We start from the raw sequence: 11086 nt of genomic DNA, 5'->3' as shown, positions 1-11086 counted from the left end.
AACCTCATGGCACTGAGGTTCACAAGCATCTGTGACATGTTGGTTTGATCTGGACCCAAGCACTAATTCATGAGCTAGCTAATTAAGCTCATCTCTTCCAGATATATGATGTGCTTTATTTATCCTTGCTTGGTGTTTTTCTTTCTCAAACAAGAAAAAAAAAAAAAAGAAAAGCTAAATGTATACAGTATAATAAAAACTACAATGAACTGCTTTCTTTACAGACAGGCAGCATCACATAATCCAGATGTATTCTTGTTTTTTTTTTGTTTTTTTTTGCAAACACAAGTGTCAGAAAAAAAAACAACGCTCTCCAATCCAGTCATGTCAGACAACACTTTTCTAATGAGCTAGGGTTATTACTACCCACCGACACACAGTCCTGCAGGGTCCATAACGTGTTTGAGGAGCACAGGTCATTCAAGGACCCAGAGAAAGATTTGGTTATTTTTCTTCAGAATCTCGATGATTATATTTCAGTTGACAATTTGCTGAAATGGGTATTAAATAGTGTTACTTTGATGTCTTGGCATTAAACACCAGCAGTGAGTTGGCTTTGGGATCCATTTCTAACAGCTGATTTGCTATTCAAATGAGAGTATGGACTATTTCTTTCCTCATTCTGAGGATTTGGGGTATTTGGAGTTCCGCGCAGTGGTCAGAAACTGAACAACTGTGGGTTTGTTTCTATCTCTTTAATAATAGTAATAACTGATTTTTTTTTTTAAAAAGGACACAGGCATGATGCAACAACTTCACCAAGATGATGACAAAGTATCTCAATGGTGTCAATCTAGGTGAAGAAACCCCATCCTCTCACATTTTAGCAGACGAGACCTGAGCCAAGTTAAAATATAATTCAAATAAGCTCATTTAAAATTAAAAAAAATTATATAATTTCTATCATCTGAAGTGCATTCGATGACAAGTTGCTGCTGGCCTTCACTGCTCCCGCTCGGAGGATACAATTTCTTAACAGTGATGCAGAACTTGGCATAACACTTGTTAGGAAACTGATTCATGAACCAATGACAAAGAGAGGAAGCAGCGCTGAAGCCCGCTTAGATAAACTGTCAACATGCAGGCAGGTCTTACATCTAACGCTTGCGTAAGCTAGCGTTTATCTCGGGCCACGATTACATCACAGCTGCAGTGAATTCAGGCTAACGTTGATGTTACTGACAGTCAAAGTTAGCTGTCGTTTTGTTTGTAATATATTTTACTATTTCAGTGTTTTAGTAAAGTAATTGATTTAACTTTTATATTCACGTATAAGTTCATGCATTTATTTTGACATCCAACTGCTTTTCCCACTGTTTCATATTCATCATCTGTTCTCAGTTAATCAATGCCTTATTTATTTATTTGGTTTATTTAGGGCCAAGAAGAGAGTCCAGGCCCCCTCTGTGCTGCTAGATTTGCAGTTCGTTGCGCTCCAATTTCTCTGCAATATCACTCCTAATGATTCCATTACTATTATTGCCGGTAACAGAGCATCCAGGGTACGGTCAGTCTTGTGTTCACTCTGCACTGATGTAGCTGTGGACCTGCAGTATTTCAAAATGAATCAGAATGGGTAGCTTTAGTACAGGCAAAAGCACCTGAAAGCAGTGTAATTCCTCGAGGCTGCAATCACTCAAACTAAATGTTTACGCCGATGATTGTGACTCACTGCCTTTTCTTACATTCAGTCATCGCAGCCTTGTGTTTTAGGCTCATCAAGTTGTTTACAAGTTGTTTTGAGAAACTACAAAGGTTTGCCTTCTTGTTTAATGACACCTTTAAAAAGTCCTGGACTTAAACGGAGTTCTCGCAGTGCGACAGAAATTTGAGAGCGCTGCCAAATTCAGTTTGGTTTGCCAGTCTTAGTGGTACCGAAGGCATGCAACTTTTTTTTTCATGGGTTGGACCACCATCAGCTTTACACCAGTATTCCTTTGTCTAGATAATCACACACTAAACACACAGAGAGACATAAAATGGTTTTTTCATCATTAATACTAAATGAAATCTTCAAAGTGAGGTTATTGCCACCGAGCAGTGGGGGGCTGATTACAGGGATGCACTGAAAAACTGCTCCATGCTGTGTTACAAGATTCCAGAGGTGTAAAGTAACTAAGTATAAATACTTTGCTACTCTAACTATGCCGATGTTTTATGCAGAGATTGGTGCTTAACTTGCAGATGTATCATCTCAACAATGTTTTTACCTTGAGCCTTTTATTCCAACACTTAGATCTAGACTTTTTACTCCTCAGTTATCTGCTTTTGTTTTATACAGTCAGCCTTTGAAAATAATCATTGTCTGGCTTAATTTTGTTAAGAACGTTGAAACAAATTGAGCAAAGGTCATTAACCCGTCGGAAACTGAGCGTTACCTCAATATGAGTTGTAGTCTTATTTATTTATTTTCAGTGAATGAGCGCATCTGTTGAATTTTGTTGAAAAATCACACCCATTAGATTTCTCTATTAGTGTCTACTTGTATCTGTATCACCACAGAAAGAGATTTCCTATTAATCATGAAGTCTGTGAAAGAGAAAACTAGAGGCCATACACAGCTTCAGTGAGAAAAGAGAAAACTCGGCTCAGGTCTACAATTAAAACGCCCTGTGATGGACAAGCAAGAGTTTACTCTGATGTCTCCAATAATCACCCCCCGTGACCTTATGTTTGATCAAGCAGTATAGAATATAGAGAGATGGAACTACTTACACCATTCATATTTTCAAATGGCCACTTTTCCTTTCGTAATTCAAGGACAATTTCCTGTGTTCCTTCTATTCTAGATGCAAGCATCTTGTGTAGGCATTTCCTATGTGAAGTTTGCATGCTTTCCTTGTGGATTGGCGGGTTTATTCCAGGCACTCCGGTTTCCTCCCTGAGTCAAAAAACATGTTTGAAGTTATTTTGCAGATTTAGGTATGAATGTGAGTGTGTGTGTATGCTGTCTATCTTAATTTGGCCTGTAAAGGACGACTTAGGGTGGGACTTCCTGTCGCCGTAGAAGATGAATGGATATATCTCAGACTGTGTTTGTGTGTTTATTGTGCAGCGCTAGCTATTCTATTCTATTCTATTCTATTCTATTCTATTCTATTCTATTCTATTCTATTCTATTCTATTTTATTCTATTCTATTCAGAGGCTTTACATAACCATCCCTATATTTCCCCCACACTTCTAATGAACTTAAAAAAGGTTGTTTTTTTTAGACCGTGCATGTTTAAGGGTGACAGTCACTCACTTCCCACCATCATTGCGAAATATTTTCCTGCAAACATAATGCACTCAGTTGGAAACAGATGAAACACTGGAAGATGAAGAGCTTCTCAGCTGAAAAATGCTTCAGACGCTGCAAGGGGTCATTGTGAGCTCAGCTGGAAGTCTTATATGTTACACAGTCAGTTTATCCAGTTACTTTCCACATGACTACTAAGTGAATAAATGGATATGTAAATAAACACATAGATAAATAAATAAACAAACAAACAAACAAACAAATAAATAAATAAATAAATAAATAAATAAATAAATAAATAAATAAATAAATAAATAAATAAATAAATAAATAAATAAATAAATAAATAAATAAATAAATAAATAAATAAATAAATAAATAAATATATAAATGAGGTTGCCATATGCATATTCAAACACATTTAGGCACCGGAGCCAGCATTTAGTTCCTACAATGGAGAGATGTATTGTTCCACTGCAAGAATACTGTGAGCCAGCTTGTCTTCTAACACAGTCTAATGAGGCAGGAACAAATGACTATCCACTCTAACACTCTTTCTCTACGTGCACTTCTCTGAATATTGTCAATTATCCCCCATGTCTTGGCTGACCTGACTCTGAATATGGGTCACAGGCCACACAATCACCTGGTAATTACCAGAGAGTAAACAAGCCAAGCCAGGGGAGAAGTTTTAATGATTGTCAGGCTGCCACAAAGGACCCTTCATCTCTAATGAGGGGTAAGTGTGTCATATTAAGTTGCACAATTGTTGGACCTGGTCATCACGATAAATATAGCATCCCTGGATCCAATATTATGGGATCAAGGAAAATTTAGGGAAGCAGTGTGATTAAATAGAAGTGTAACCCAGAAAAACTCCCTTTACTTCAATGGCCGTGTCTAAACTGACCTTACATAATAAGCACGTTGCCCAGTTCTCGAATCAGATGATTAATTGCTCACCAGTCTTTTCAGTGGCTATGACACTATGTGCCACCCACTGAGTCCACTCTGGCCTCATGTCTCACTCTCATTAAATGGGGTCTTTGTGTCCCAGCTGCTCTCTTTTGTACCAGCATGCCCACCTATGAGAGGGGTCGACCCCTGTGTCTCTAGCCATGATGACATCACCTCTGCCCTCATCGAGGTTGGAGCAGCCAAGGTGAGGGCTCTCATGGGCAGCTACGGCCCATCTCTTTCTCCTTATCACTCAATAACTCCTTTGTCCTGGCGAGGCCTGTGGGCTTATATGGACAGTAATGAGACGGGGTACTCTGTAATCTGCCAGCACTGTAGCAATATAACCCATACAGAGCAAACTCTATAATAGCACATTGTTTGAGGGAAGTTAAGTGAGGGTCTGAGATGTGGTGCATTCAAACCAGTTGGAATCAGAGCCCAGCGCTGGCCTGCTGAGCTGGGCCAGTAAAACCTCTCTTTTCACGAGTCAGGTGAGTTAACACACCAAAAAGAGCAATAATGCTCGAGACACGAAAAAGCTTTGCAGCACACTCTAACAGATTGCATGTGGGGTTTTTTTCCCTCCGTTTCAATACATACGCTCCCCGAGAAAAATGCCAAGTCTAAACACACCTTAATGAGTGCAGACAGAAGAAAACAAAACTTCTTAGACTTATAAATCTCTATTGAATGGGGACAGAAATACACTACCCTCTTAAAACAGGCACTTTTTTTTTTTCTTAAGTGAAGCTCTAAAGTCGTCCATGTTTGATGGAGACAATGTTTATGCCAGACAGCATAATGACACACTCACACAATGACTTTTGTTCATTTTCCAGACACTTAGGCTGTCCTCACACTCTTGTAGGTTTGGTTTTCTGGTCCAGACCAAAGAAAAAGAAACATGATTGCATTCTCATCCAATTTAATTTACTTTGGACTTTCCAAAAACATGCTGGATGGTTGGTACAAGATGAATTAAAACTGTGCTGGGCTAAATGTACACGTGGTTTTTATCGTGTTGCTTTTTCCCAGCTGAGAGCTCCCCAGGAGCTTACACTATTTATAAAAATTGTAAAACAGCAGCAGAAAAGCATAATCATTTGCGCAGACCCCCAAAAAATGTAAGCACTTAAGCAATGAGAAAGTGAGCAACTTCGCTACCTTTTGTTCAAACTGGTGGTATGTCGTGGTTATAATTTGTTTCACAAAAGACACGAATTTCATTCACAACTGTGCCATTTTTCTTTTGGACTTTTCTTTTTCTCTCCTGTATGAACTCTGGCTTCTTCCCACAGTCTGAAGACTGATTCATCTCAAAGCTCTTTAGTGGTTTGACTGTACGTCTCTGACAGTTCCTTCAGCAATGCACTGGAAACCTGTGCAGTGTGTAGCCTACCTTTTGGCCAAGGTCAAGTGGGATAAGACTACAGTCACATAGATTCCTCACTGAATATTCACAGTCTTGCCCAAGGACACTTGAATGCAGAAAAGGCAAGCTAGGGGATGGGACCATCGGCCTAGGTATTGGAATAAAACCTGGATTTTAATAACTGCGCTTAAGCCTGACTATCCATGATAGTTCTGCTATATTTGTTTCACCCAGTGAACAAATCTTTGTTGTAAAATTGTTGCAGGTGGCTTTTTTTCAAAGTCCAAAGACACTTGAGTGAGCAGATACTTTGTTGTCAGTAAGTCACATATTTTCTTTTTAATCCTGCAGCACATGTCAGCATTTGCATCACTGAAACGTAACAAGCAGTTTTTTTCAGACATATAACCCAAAAGAAGATTTTTCTCATTCGTATCCGAGATTGTACCAGCCTCTGTGATCAGACTGTGAGCAGGTTTTATATATATATTTTATTTTTTCCTTCAACCCGGCTCCTGCCGACTCTTGACTTTGTGGAAAATGAGCGCATGGACAATCTGCCGCTTGGGGAGAACACCTATAACTGGTTTTACTACATCACTGAACGGTCTGTGCAGGCTGAGAAGTTGCTGAGGTTCTGTCTGCTTGCCGCGTGCAACCCTTCTCGTCCAACCTCGAGGTGGAAAGACCAGCGAGTACTTTGACCAAATACTGTCACGCTCAAGAGGAAAAGTCTAAGTCCCAGTTTCAAGAACTGAGAGAGAGCTGCCCTTACACACCCGCTTTCGGCCCATGTGTTATTCTGTTTTTGTCATCAAGATGTTTCTCTGGCTGCATGGTGGTAAAGTGGTTGGTATTCTTGCCTCACAGCAAGAATATACTCGTTTCAAGCATGTCGAATTTGCATGTTTTCCTGTTTTTCTCACCTTTTGTGTGAGCTTGCTAGAGTCCCAGTAGCTTCTTTTTCCCCAGCTTTCTGCTGCCTGAAAGCATACCGTACAGTCCCCAAGAGACAGGCAAACTTCCGGGAACGTCTATTGGAAACAGGTGCACGAAAATTAATACAATTCGTAAAATGCTGCAATTATATGTGTCTTTGTGGACACTGAAGTGCTTCTGCAAACTGCACATGCACACTTGCACGGTAAACTTGTTATCTGCGAAGAACTTGAGTGTGCTGTCGAAGAACACAACAAGGGAGACATATTTGCTGAGGCAGTCATGAAAGACAGTGTCAAGAATAAAATGTCCACAAGAAGGGACAGGCGTAAATGTATTTGTGCGTGATTTTCTCTCTGTGTTTGCCCAGTGACGGCCGTTTCAAGGGTGTATTCTACCTTTACCCATCGTCAGTTGGAGTGTAAGTGAATGTGTGAAAGTGTTTGTGAATGGCTAAATGTGTAATGCTGCTCAAGCAATGAAAAAAACACAGTATAAGTGAAGATCGTTTATCATTTAGCCGTTCCCCTTATGTTCAGTTGCAAATTGCTGAGTTGGGGTGGGAGGGATATATTCTCTCTGGTCTACACATTTTCAGCAGAATTCACCTTCCAAAAACACACGGATTACACCATCCATCAGTCCAGCTGGACAGATTACCAGTCAACTCACTCTGGACAAGCAGCAACTTGAGCACACTGGTTGTTTTGTTGACCAGGTTTGTTGAAATGTCGGCGTGCGACACAGCACTGCGGTGTTCCAGTGAGGTGCAGACGTCCTCTTCGTAACAGGAGAGGAGGAGATTCAGCGGACATTGCTGTTCATAATGAGAACTTTTTGTAAGCTGTATCACAGAGAGGGGAGGCTCAAGGCTATACTCGGGACGGCTGGGTTGTTTGGCCAACAACTGTCAGGTGATGATCTGCGTCGTTCTCAGCCCCGCCTACATTTTAACCGGACTCTCTAGTGGGAACGTGCAATCGAGTGACATCTGGTTGCGCATGGGACCGCAGCTTAAGAGGAGAACATGCAAACTCCACACAAAAAGGCCCTGATTCAAACTAAGACTTCTCACTGTGTGGCGAGAGCACGAACCACAGCGCCACCGTGTGGCTCAGGAAGCATAAAATGAGTGCAGTATAAACTCTAAGTAAAGGAGGTGATAGTTGTCCTGCTGCTCTTCAAACACACACACACACACGCACGCACACGCACACACACACACACACACACACACCCACGCACACACACACACACACACACACACACACACACACACACACACACACACACACACACACACACAACTGCACACAGTCATAAACGGGGTCAAATTTAGAAACCAAGGTATCATCTTCAGGTTCCTCGAAGACTTTGGTATTTGATATTTCACAGCTTCTTCATCTCACAGCCCAAAGCTGTTGCCTTCTTGCGTTCAGTCTCCTCTGGGGTTTTTATGAGTTTTGTTTACACAGCAAGACTTAAAACTCAGGTTGGATTTACTGCCCAGATCTTTTTTTTTTCCCACCCATGAGATTCTTCACATTTTCTTTTTTTTGTGGCTTTATCAAACAGAATTCAAACCTGGACAAACTTTTGAACTGACCCTGTTATGCAAATGACTAATATTTTAGAGAGTAAACACTTAAGTGTGACTGATAGTATGTCCATGAAACGGAGCTCATGTGACAACCCATAATCCAGCTGGTGATTGGGAAGGTTTGCAAAACATACAGTCGATAGGTCATTTTGAAAAGAAAAATTGTTATAAAGCATTTATAAATAAAGTCTTTTATTGTCATATTTATCTACCTCAGTTTTTGTTGTTTTAAATTAGAACATCAGTGTTTTTGGAAATATGCTAGATATAGTCTTTTTAACTGATGCTACTCATGCATTCATGTCACCTGCTGTGATATTTTTACTCTCAGTGTTTGTGTGTGATAGGATCCTCTACGATTTGAATCTAGCCTCTGTGGGGTCACTCAAAAGTTATTGTCCAGCAGGCTTCTAACTACAAAAGCTTCAACTTGTAAACAAATTACACCCACATGCTTCCCATAAAGTACTGTAAGGAGTCTGTAAACTAGTAACATTAATTGCTGTTGCAGAAGCCTCCCTCCCAGTGAAGCATCCACCCCAATTCACACACCAGTGCACACACACTCGCTCACACACCCCAGCCTGGCCTCTCTGTTGTGGTTTCATTGGTCGGTCACTTGCCAGGGCCCCAGGGGTCCCAACTCAGAACACATGTCTGCTTTCTGTATGTTTACAGTACACCAGTCAAAGTGAATGAATGTTACGGCTGTCAAAGCATACTTGTCTATTTTCTGGATAGTGTCACCAAAAGGAGACAATGTCCTTGTGCAATGTAAACATGAAATATATTCTTAATGTCTCTGAAACCAACTACATTCACAAATAAAGATTATTTTATGGTCACGGTTATTGTTAATAGCTATCTAATGTGAATATTGCACAGGAGCAATCAGGATATGAAGCAATTAAAATGCTGCTTGAGTAAATCAAAAAGCATTTAGATGCTATCTGCTAATAACAAACGTGATGAAACTAAAGGGTTGATAAATTTCGCTTGATGGTATTCCAGTGGGCCTGTCTCTTTCTGTGTATCCTGTGATGGACCTGTGACCTGTCGAGGATTTACTCTGCCTTTATTCATACTTAGCTGAGATCAGCTCCAGTGATTCTCCTCCCTGAACAGGATAAAGTGTTATAGAAGATGAATCGATGGACAGATTGTGGTTAAGCGATGATCTTTCTGCCATATTCACAAATAGTCGCACCCGGACTGGACAACTGTTGACTACAGACGGCTCTGGAAAACATGAAATCAAAGATTATCTTAAATCTTGTGAGTAACGCTTTAAATGATGATGTTCATTCATTTGGTCAAACCACTGAATGTTCTTCTTCTCGGTGCCAGTGCTTGGTGAGTTGCGTTGCATTTACAGACGGTGGTAAATATACCCAACGCTTCAAAGTATCCTTAAGCTTCCATCACGCCATTTCATATAAAATTGTGAGAAAAATGATCAAAAGTGCAGTCAGTACAACCCAAATCTGCACTAAGTTATTTTGCATGTGAGGAAGCAGTTTTGACTAGATCTTAGATCAAATGAAAATTGTTAATGCAGTTTTTGGTTGTTTTTTTTTAACGAATGAATGAATGATGGTGAGTAAATTAATCCGGGTTAAGGTAATCTACTGACTATAGTGCAAAATTCAGTTATGGGGGGAAACTAACGTTATTCTTTACATGAATGCCAACCCTGAATGCTTCCTGCTTGGTATAATTGGATTGAAGATCCCCGGCAGTAGTGTTTTCTCCCACTCGGTATGAACGCAGCATCAGTAGGCAGCAGTGACGCACCCTCTATTACAAGCCTGTGGTCCACTGCAGCACCCTGATTGGGCCAAAACGAGGGTGTGTGGACAGCGTGGGCAGTTTTAACAGACGTGAATTGAGCAGGAGATTCCAGTTTGTGGTATAGGCACAGCTGGAAACGCACCAAGCCCATCTCCAGACGCGTGCCACGGCGCGCTGCCCCCTCCTGTGCGCGCCTGATGGAAACCCAGTGGACTTTGAAAATACTGCTGCATTGCTATTTCCCTTCAGTGCTCGCCAAGGCTTAAGCCTATTTCTGACAGAGACGGTGAAGCAACTTTTCTTCTTTAATCTGTATTTTCCAGGATGAACAAGTCGATTTATATAAATAGCGTGTTAAGGTCACACCTATAGTCTCGATAAGAGTCATATTATAAACAGAGCACTAAGTAGGGCAGGATCATCACAAATTTGTCTCAGAAAAAAAAAAACTACCACGTTCACCATATTGGTAATATTGAAATGTTGAGGTTTCCTGAGCTCCATAATCTCCAAGCCAAAATACCCCAATTTCCCCGCAGTGGTGACTCTTCCAAAGCTCATTCCGCTGACTGAAAACTCCAATTAAATCGATAGATCCTGCAGTCTCTGAACAATAATTATCTATATTTAGAGCTATAAGTGATCATCATTTTGGTTAGGTTAGAGCAAGAGTCCAATTCCCGCTCCAGGCTAATTTCATTGATGGTCTAAATATAGGCATAGGTTTTTACATTTTTTCCAGCAGTAGGGGCCAGACTTTTCCCACAAAAAGGATTTGATGAAAATACTGAAATGTTTTGATAAACGGATTTCACAATCACATATCTATGAAATACAATGGCTTCAATCAGATGCACATACACATAATCATTACCACATTAGTTCATGGAGGCAAGAGTTAAACTTGTGGGAAAACACACAATAGTGATACAAATAAAAGCTGCCACTGACATCTCTCTTTAATGGTGACACTAAGTGGAATTAAACTTTTTAATAGATTGGGCTGTGTATTTATTTTTACATCTTGCTTTTGTTGGCTAAGTTGGTTCCTCTTTGTAGAGAGGGTGCACATTACTTCTTCATTTCCACTGTCAACATTAATATGAGGTTGGACATGTTCTCCTCTGTTACATTGTTCTTTTCAACATGTGGTTCTTCAGTGCAGTTACAAAGCCATTCAACTG

The sequence above is a fragment of the Blennius ocellaris genome, assembly GCF_963422515.1.
Source record: "Blennius ocellaris genome assembly, chromosome: 9".
In the NCBI taxonomy this organism is placed as follows: Eukaryota; Metazoa; Chordata; class Actinopteri; order Blenniiformes; family Blenniidae; genus Blennius; species Blennius ocellaris.
Note: the sequence above shows the minus strand (reverse complement) of the source record.